General features: G+C 34.8%; 1 non-coding gene across 1 annotated transcript; it reads right to left on the reverse strand.

Annotated features, from left to right (window-relative positions):
• Window positions 1-7,207: 7,207 nt before the first annotated feature.
• Window positions 7,208-7,301, reverse strand: LOC127144129 (small nucleolar RNA snoR69Y). The gene has a single exon (XR_007815748.1). It is a non-coding gene; the product is annotated as a small nucleolar RNA snoR69Y (small nucleolar RNA).
• Window positions 7,302-8,330: the final 1,029 nt, after the last annotated feature.

Here is an 8,330-nt window from a genome sequence, read left to right on the forward strand (position 1 = left end):
TTTTTCAAGATTGCTGATGATTGGAATACATTTAATAATTATGATTGGGGTCAGATTGTTTTTGTACGCACGCTAAATGCCTTGAAAAGAGCCTTGGACAAGCAATATGCCAAGGGAAAGAAGAAATCAACACAGACAAAAAAATATACTATCAATGGATTTCCGCATGCATTACAGGTATGTGACTTCTTACTTCTTACTTCAAAACTTTTAAACGATCGTTTAGTTATTTTAAACGATAGTTTAGTTGTTTTAAACGATCGTTTAGTTGTTTTAAACGATCGTTTAGTTGTTTTAAACGATCGCTTAGTTATTTTTTAACGATCGTTTAGTTATGTTAAACGATCGTATAGTTGTTTTCAAACGATTGTGAAACCACTTGTTTATATATCTATATATATCTTGTGGCACTTCCTAAACTTGTTTGTCAAATGTCGAATAGGTTTGGGCATATGAGTCTATACCAACCATCATTGAATGTGGTGTAGATAAAGTAAACGATCATGCCATACCACAAATGCTGAGGTGGGTGTGCCAACAATCACCGAAGTCCCAAACTATCCAGGTGTTTGACTCGCCAATGGTAAGTAGCAAGAAATAGTAACTTAAGGATCGCATGATTTTGTGCTTATTTCTTTGTCCTAAATACATTTGCCTTTTTCTATTTGCAGTTTATAATTAAGGCGGTCATTGAGATGACACCTGAAGAGGAGCAGTTGAAAATTGCTTCAGGTGAACTTTTTGAAAACTTCCGCTCATCTACCATTATTCAGTCGAAGAATGGTGGTTCAAAAAGAGTAAGAGAAGTTGTTAATGATGAAGATGACTTCAAAAAGAGTAAGAAACAGAAGTCCAAGATTAAGATGAAAAAGGCTATTCGGAATCTCCAAGATCGAGTAGCGGTTGTTGAAGGGCAACTTAATAGTATAAAATCAGATATTGACGAATTGAAGGGCATGATGTCAACCATATTGAAGCACATTGGACTTCAAAGAAAGGTTAGGAATGAAACTATTAAGTGTATTGACGTTAGTTGTTTCATATTTGGTAATTACTCATACGTTAAGTTGCATGTTCTCGCTAATTCATTTTGAGGTTCCATAGGGTGACGAAGGGGACCACAAGGTGTCCGAAGGCTTAGTAGATCATACATTAGAAAGTAAAGAAGTGGATAATGCTAAGACCGAAGATGTTGACACGGACGGTACCCCTAATTGGTTGAGGATGCCAAAGGAGGATGAACACATTGAAGTTAAAAAGAAGGTTTGGTTCCATGTTCTTGCTAATATTGATGTTTAATTTCTATCATTATCCACACTAATGCATTATGAGCTTCCATAGGGCGACGTAGATGTGTTGGAGAAGAAGGTTGGTATTGGTTTAGAGGAGCCAATAGATGTCGTTGACGATGAGGACGTCACAGAGATAGAACCATTTCTCACTCAACGACCACACGTTCGGCCCGCCCGTAGGAAGCGTGCAAGTGTTTACCTATCAACCCCATTCACAACTCTGACGGTACCCCTAATTGGTTGAGGATGCCAAAGGAGGATGAACACATTGAAGTTAAAAAGAAGGTTTGGTTCCATGTTCTTGCTAATATTGATGTTTAATTTCTATCATTATCCACACTAATGCATTATGAGCTTCCATAGGGCGACGTAGATGTGTTGGAGAAGAAGGTTGGTATTGGTTTAGAGGAGCCAATAGATGTCGTTGACGATGAGGACGTCACAGAGATAGAACCATTTCTCACTCAACGACCACACGTTCGGCCCGCCCGTAGGAAGCGTGCAAGTGTTTACCTATCAACCCCATTCACAACTCTACCTAAACGGTCTTTGACATCAACCACCAGCACCTCTCAGTATGAACCAATTGTTTATGATCCTATGCACAAAATACTTGACGTCCATTTAGATAGACTTTGAGCTTGGATTACAGACAAGCGTACAGACGATGAGTTGCGTAAAACCTTTCATGGGAAAAAATCGAAGGCTTTTTTCAGAGACTTGTTTATGTATCGCTGGTGGTTGGCGGATGAGGTAAGGGATTATCTTATCATTTATGCAATTATAATTTTTTCATTGTTATGGTTCTATACATTTACTGCTTACTTTTGTTTCTATTAGCATTTGGATGCACTTTTTCTTTTCATTCGCTTGAAGATTAAGGCAACCGGGATACCTTCTTCTCAGAACTTCACAACTGCAGACACAATCTTTATGGTTTGGAATCGTCACGTTACTTTATATATGTATTTGCGTTTGATATTTGTCTTTCGGTTTGATATTTGCGTTTGTATGTTTTTCTTTGCAGCGCATTTTAGTTTCGAAGTGACCCCTATATAAAGAATGTATTAAAGAGAATCGCCTGTTTGACTGGGACGAAGAGTATAGGTTGGTTGACTATGTTGTCGGATCAAAAGAGGACTTCCAAGATTCTTGGTCAAGCGTTGATTACGTTTACTCTCCATTCAATGTCCATGGCAACCATTGGGTTCTATTATGCTTGGATTTGGTAAGTTGTCAAGTGATGGTATGGGATTCGCTTCCGTCACTTTCAACTGCCGAAGAGATGACAAACATATTACTGCCCATTCGACAGTTGGTGCCAAAGTTGTTAGATAGTACTGGCTTCTTTGATAGGAGAGGTAGATCATTGACATATAAGAAACCTTGGCCAGTTGTCATTGTTGACTCAATTCCACTTCAACGAAATAATAGTGATTGTGGCGTATTCACAGTTAAGTATTTTGAGTACATAGCTACTGGTGTTGGTTTAGATACATTATGTCAAGAAAACATGTCCTACTTTAGAAAACAATTAGCATTTCAATTATAGACCAACACTCCTATGTATTGAAATATTTACATAAATCACAAGTATCAATTGGTTGTTCGATTATTCTCTATGTTGCATTTCAATTAGTATCAATTGGCATTTCAATTAGTATCAATTGGCATTTCAATTAGTAGTATCAATTATTCTCTATGTTGCAAAACTACTTGTAGCTAAACGATCGCTTAATTTTTTTATGATTTTAAGAAGATCGTTAAGACATCGTTTATTAAGAAGATCGTTTAGACATCGTTTATTAAGAAGATCGTTTAGACTTTACCAAACGATCGTTTAGACTTTACTAAACGATCGCTTAATATTTTGACGTTTATTAAGAAGATCGTTTAGACTTTACTAAACGATCGCTTAAACATATGTGCGCGATGAGTATTTCTCTACACGAATATTTTGTGATATGTATCTAAACGAATACAAATATTAACTCAAATATTCTTTCTCAATTTTGGCCGCGTTTAATTGAAAATATCACAAAGTATTTATTTTATAACAAAGTTTAAAATTATAATATGTTATTCTCTCTATAAAAATTACATAAAAAAATTATATAAACGAATACAAATATTAACTCAAAAGTACAAGAACGAAATATATATTTTTTTATTTACCAAAAGTATTTATTGGCCCAAAGTTCCAGCACATATTGTTGTCTAAACAGTTTCATGTTTGGCACAGTTAGACAACCAAGGTCACTACCAGTTACAAGGCATTCAACAAATTTAGAACAGAAAATTCCACTATCCAATGAACGCCCTTTCTGTAATGTGGCCTTCGATCTGCGTATTGGTCAAGGGCCATATGTAAAATGATCTGAATGGAGGTTGACTCCAATTGCAATCATGAGTGAGGGGATGCATCGTGCAGGCATTTGAAGAGCTTCATCAACAAGTTTCTGCTCAACATAATTTGGCATTGAGTCGAACACGTAGATCCTGCATTTTCTCATATCAGCTGCAATAGCCAACCAGTGTTCTTTTATGTTGATACAGCTAATCACGTAGTTGAGATCTCCCCACCCTGGTATGTGGTTGTAATCACCAACAGCAGTGTTGAAATAGTATTCCACATCTTTTTCTGTCCATATAGTTAAGTGTGCTGTTGGGTCTGTCCATTCAGCTTTCGTATTATCTGGTGTCACCAGATGAGTATCGAAAATATGGTTCCAAACAATGTAGTCTGGTTTATTGATTCCAAGCTTCAAGAACAAGTCAAAAAATTTAGTCAGAATATAATGATGCAGTTTAACTTCTATACAAAAAAAAATTAAAGAATAACAACTTACTAGAAACTAGGAATGTAATATTCTAAAAGAACGCTTGCAAAGGTGCTTGAGATGCAACATTTTATTCTGCAAGTGGGATAATAGCAAATCCAATGTCTACAAAGAAAAAATAAACGATCATTTAGTGAATGAAAGGAGAGTATAAGCGATCGCTTAAGAAATGTACATGTGATCGTTTACTTACTAAGCGATTGTGTAATATTAACTTAACAATCGTTTAGTTAATAGAAGCGATCGCTTAGTTAATATAAGCGATCGTTTGGGAAGAGTACTTACGTTTCCATGTACCCATGTGTTTTCTTCAAGCTGTCTGAAAAAGTCTTTCTTTCTGGTTGTGGAGACTACCTTCCTTTGTTCATGGGTTGTTTTTCTTGATCTTTTCCATTGTAAGTATTCCTTCCATAATTTTGGATCCACTTGCCACATCGGATTATATCTATCTACTTCTCTGATTTCCACATCTGGGACAGGTGTTGTAGATTCTGATATGATATGAGCAGATATTGTGGGTGGATTACCTTGTTCATCTTCATCTTGCACCTTTTTATTTTCTATTTTACATAGCTTTCTTCTCTTTATTGGTTTTTCTTGTTCATCTTTATCAGACATAGTTACTGGTTCTTTTTGAACCAAAGTAACTGCTTCATCATTTTTTTGAATCTTAACCTGTTGTTTTGTTGTTTCCTGCAATGTAATCGTATTAAACAAGTAATAAACTATTAATTCAAATGACTACAAATCTGTTGTGTATACATACCAGTTGAGATTCTTCATGTACAGTTTGATCCAATGGAGCCAATTCACAAATTGCAAGAGGTTGGCTCACAAGTGGAAGGGTAGTAATCATTTGTGGCAGGTCTGTTTCTTTCTGAATTTGATGACTTATACTATCCGATATATCTCTTATAGTCATTAGCAAGTCTGCATCCCTACCATCTATGCTTATATCACTACCACATTCCTGTTGATGTTCCCTAAACAAAATGAGAAAAAACATGAGAATAAGAAAAAAAATACAATTGTTAGGTATTTATAAACTAGTAAACAATGAATGAAATGTTAACCTTTGGGTTTCCTCTTGATGTTCAATATGTTGTTCTTCAGTAGGTTGTTGTTCAGTATGTTGTTCTGAACAACATACTCATTGTCATTCTGATCAGTATGATCATTCCCTTGATTTTCAGTTTGATTCTAATAAACAAATAAAAACGAACATAAAATTAAAAAAATAATGTATTGTTAAACCATCGTGTATATAAAAGTAAACGATCGCGTAACTTTGATAAACGATCGTCTATCAAAGTTAAACGATCGAGTAACTTTGATAAACGATCGTCTATCAAAGTTATACGATCGTGTAACTAATGTATTATGAAAACAAATTTTACCTGGACCAATCTCTCCAGTATCTGCTTCATTTCATACAGCTCCAATGATTGCTTTGTGATTGTGTCATCCATCCTACAGACTATAGAAGTCAGTGTGGATAAATCCTTACGAACTTCTTTTATTTCCTTCTTCAGTTTCTTGTAGGATTTTGAATGACTTTGTTATTCTTTGTCATTGGACTTCTTTGATCTGAAATGTTTCTTCTTGGTGGTTGGATGCATTTCAGACTCGTCAGCCACTGTTTGACTTTGTTCTCTTTGGGGTGACAGTTGTTCTCTTTGTGGAGATGAGTCTGATTGCTCCAATGATTTGTTGTTCATTGCTCCAATGGATTCATCATCCTCCATTTGCATGTTATCATCCCCTCGAATTCAACTCTCCATAAAAGCCTTCTCTTGGGTTGACATCTTCAATTTAGGTTGAACAACAGTCTGCAATGTAATTGTATTAAACGATCGTGTAATTATATTAAACGATCACTGAAAAGTTTTACTTACATTTTTGTTGTCGAATATGTTCTTCTGCAGCATTTTGTAAGATGGAGCTTGCGTACAATTCCATCTCAATATCCTAGGGATTAATCCCTTACTGTTTCTTGTGGCCAGGTGCTCATTTGCAGTTGAGAGTACAGTCACCTAGCTTTATGGTGTGCTTAAGATAACAGACATTTTCTTTAGTGCAAAAAAAGATTACATGATTCTCTGATTGACTTGTTCAACAATGAAGTTATAGAAATATACAATTTCTAAGGTGAAATTACTTAACAACAATCCGTTAGAGCTCCTGACTTCCTTCAATTACATCATGTAAATTCAACAGTAAACTGAAAGGCATTAAGCATGCTGCTTTTGGTAAAGGAAAAATACAGTAATTAAGATTAAGAATATAGTACGCTATAGATTATGTTAGGGGTTCCTACTATTTATAGACGAAAAGATGCAGTGAAACTATCTGAACTAAATTTTGGAGATGCAATGCAATGCCATCAAAGTTTTTATCGACTTTGAACCAATCTAGCGCTATGAGCTTGAAAAGAGGATCTCCTAAAATCGATCACATTGACCAATCTACAACGAAAGATAACATAAAGTTTCACTTGATCATACAACATTTTATAGCAATTCACAAGATTTGCCTGAAACCGCCCATATGTAAAATTCATAAATAAACACTTGCATTTTCTATCCTAAGTGAACCATATACATTTGAAACCCAATTCAAACTCTCAATAATCTGGCCTAGAGAAACTTAAAGTATAACATAAAGTTTCACTTGATCATACAACATTTCATAGCAATTCAAGATTCATGCCTCTGTGCACAATCAACAATTTGACAATTATTGTTGAGCGTCGAACTAACAAGTAAAAACAACAAAATGTAGGATTCATATGTTCATTACCTAAAACCGAAACCTAAACTATTATTACCTCTGTCTTTAGAAGTTAGGCTCGGATACTTGATGGGCAAAGACTATTTCTCAATGTATAAAAGGTTTCATCGAGCTAGGATTATCAAACATCATTAAAGAAGAAAGACCAACCATCAAAACCAATTAATTAGCGTAAAAAGAAAACAAAATAGGTATTAATAAACTGCTACCAATTTAAAACAGATTTTGACAAGCGTAATGCAGAGAGAAGAGGAAAAAAATCTAAAAAAAAGACGTAAAACTGGACTTTATGCTAAGATATTTAATGGGTAAAGACTATTCCCTAACCTACAAAAGGTCTCATCGAGCTGGGATTATCAAACATTCTTAAAGCATAAAGGAAATCCATCAAAACGAATTAGTTAGAGAAAAAAAAACAAATTAGGCATTTATAAGCTACTGCTAATTTAAAATGAAGTTGGCAAGCAAAATGCAGGGATAAGTGGAAAATAATCCCAAAAAGACTCAAAATCTGGACTTTAGGCTAAGATATTTTATGGGTAAAGACTATTCCCCGATCTACAAAAGGCCTCATAGGAAAAAAACACAGAGAGAAGTGAAAAACACTAGAAAGTAATCTGCAAGTTGGACATAATAGTTATAGAAGTAGATTGGTGTTAAGTTCCAATAAAAGATTAAAACAAAAACCACACGAAAAGCATTTAAAATAGTTTATCAAAGAAACAAAATATTAACACAGCATACAGTTGGATGAATGCATTAGAATTGTTTGCGTTTGAAAGAAGGAGATGCAACAACATACATACTCTCTTTCACCATGGTGTCCGAACCACTTTGTGAGGATTTAAGAACAACTGGTTTGCAATTAACGTCAGAAATCCACAAACACTCCAAAGAGTGATATTGTTCCAATATAAAATAACAAAGTGGTCAAGAATCACGGAGTTATATAACTAAGTCTCAACCATACCTAGGCAAGAACTTGGAGTCTCTGACTTAATTAAAGTCTCAAGTTTCAATATTCAAGAGAGCTTAATACAAATTTTTTTTTGGTATTGTGGTCAAACTTTGTGGTGGGTGCATGTGTCTCGAGGAGCTTGGAATCAATTACTAAACACTACTCACCATCACTTCATTTATAATTTATTATGATAGAGTAGCAAACAAGTTTGCTCCTATGACCAAGCAAACTCCAAGAAGATACTAACATTGAAAAAAAATATAGACTAGTCATTTCATCAACTTGATGGGGAGAAAGAAGAAACGTTCATACAAGAATTTTTGATGAATTTTACAAATATCCCACTAAGGTTCGGAGATGAGTTTTAATTAAAAAAATAAAAAGATACTTCACCTGAAAGATTCTCTAAATAACCTAATAGAACAACCTAGTGTTTTCTTTGGCAAA

The sequence above is a fragment of the Cucumis melo genome, chromosome 11, assembly GCF_025177605.1.
Source record: "Cucumis melo cultivar AY chromosome 11, USDA_Cmelo_AY_1.0, whole genome shotgun sequence".
Classification (NCBI taxonomy): domain Eukaryota; kingdom Viridiplantae; phylum Streptophyta; class Magnoliopsida; order Cucurbitales; family Cucurbitaceae; genus Cucumis; species Cucumis melo.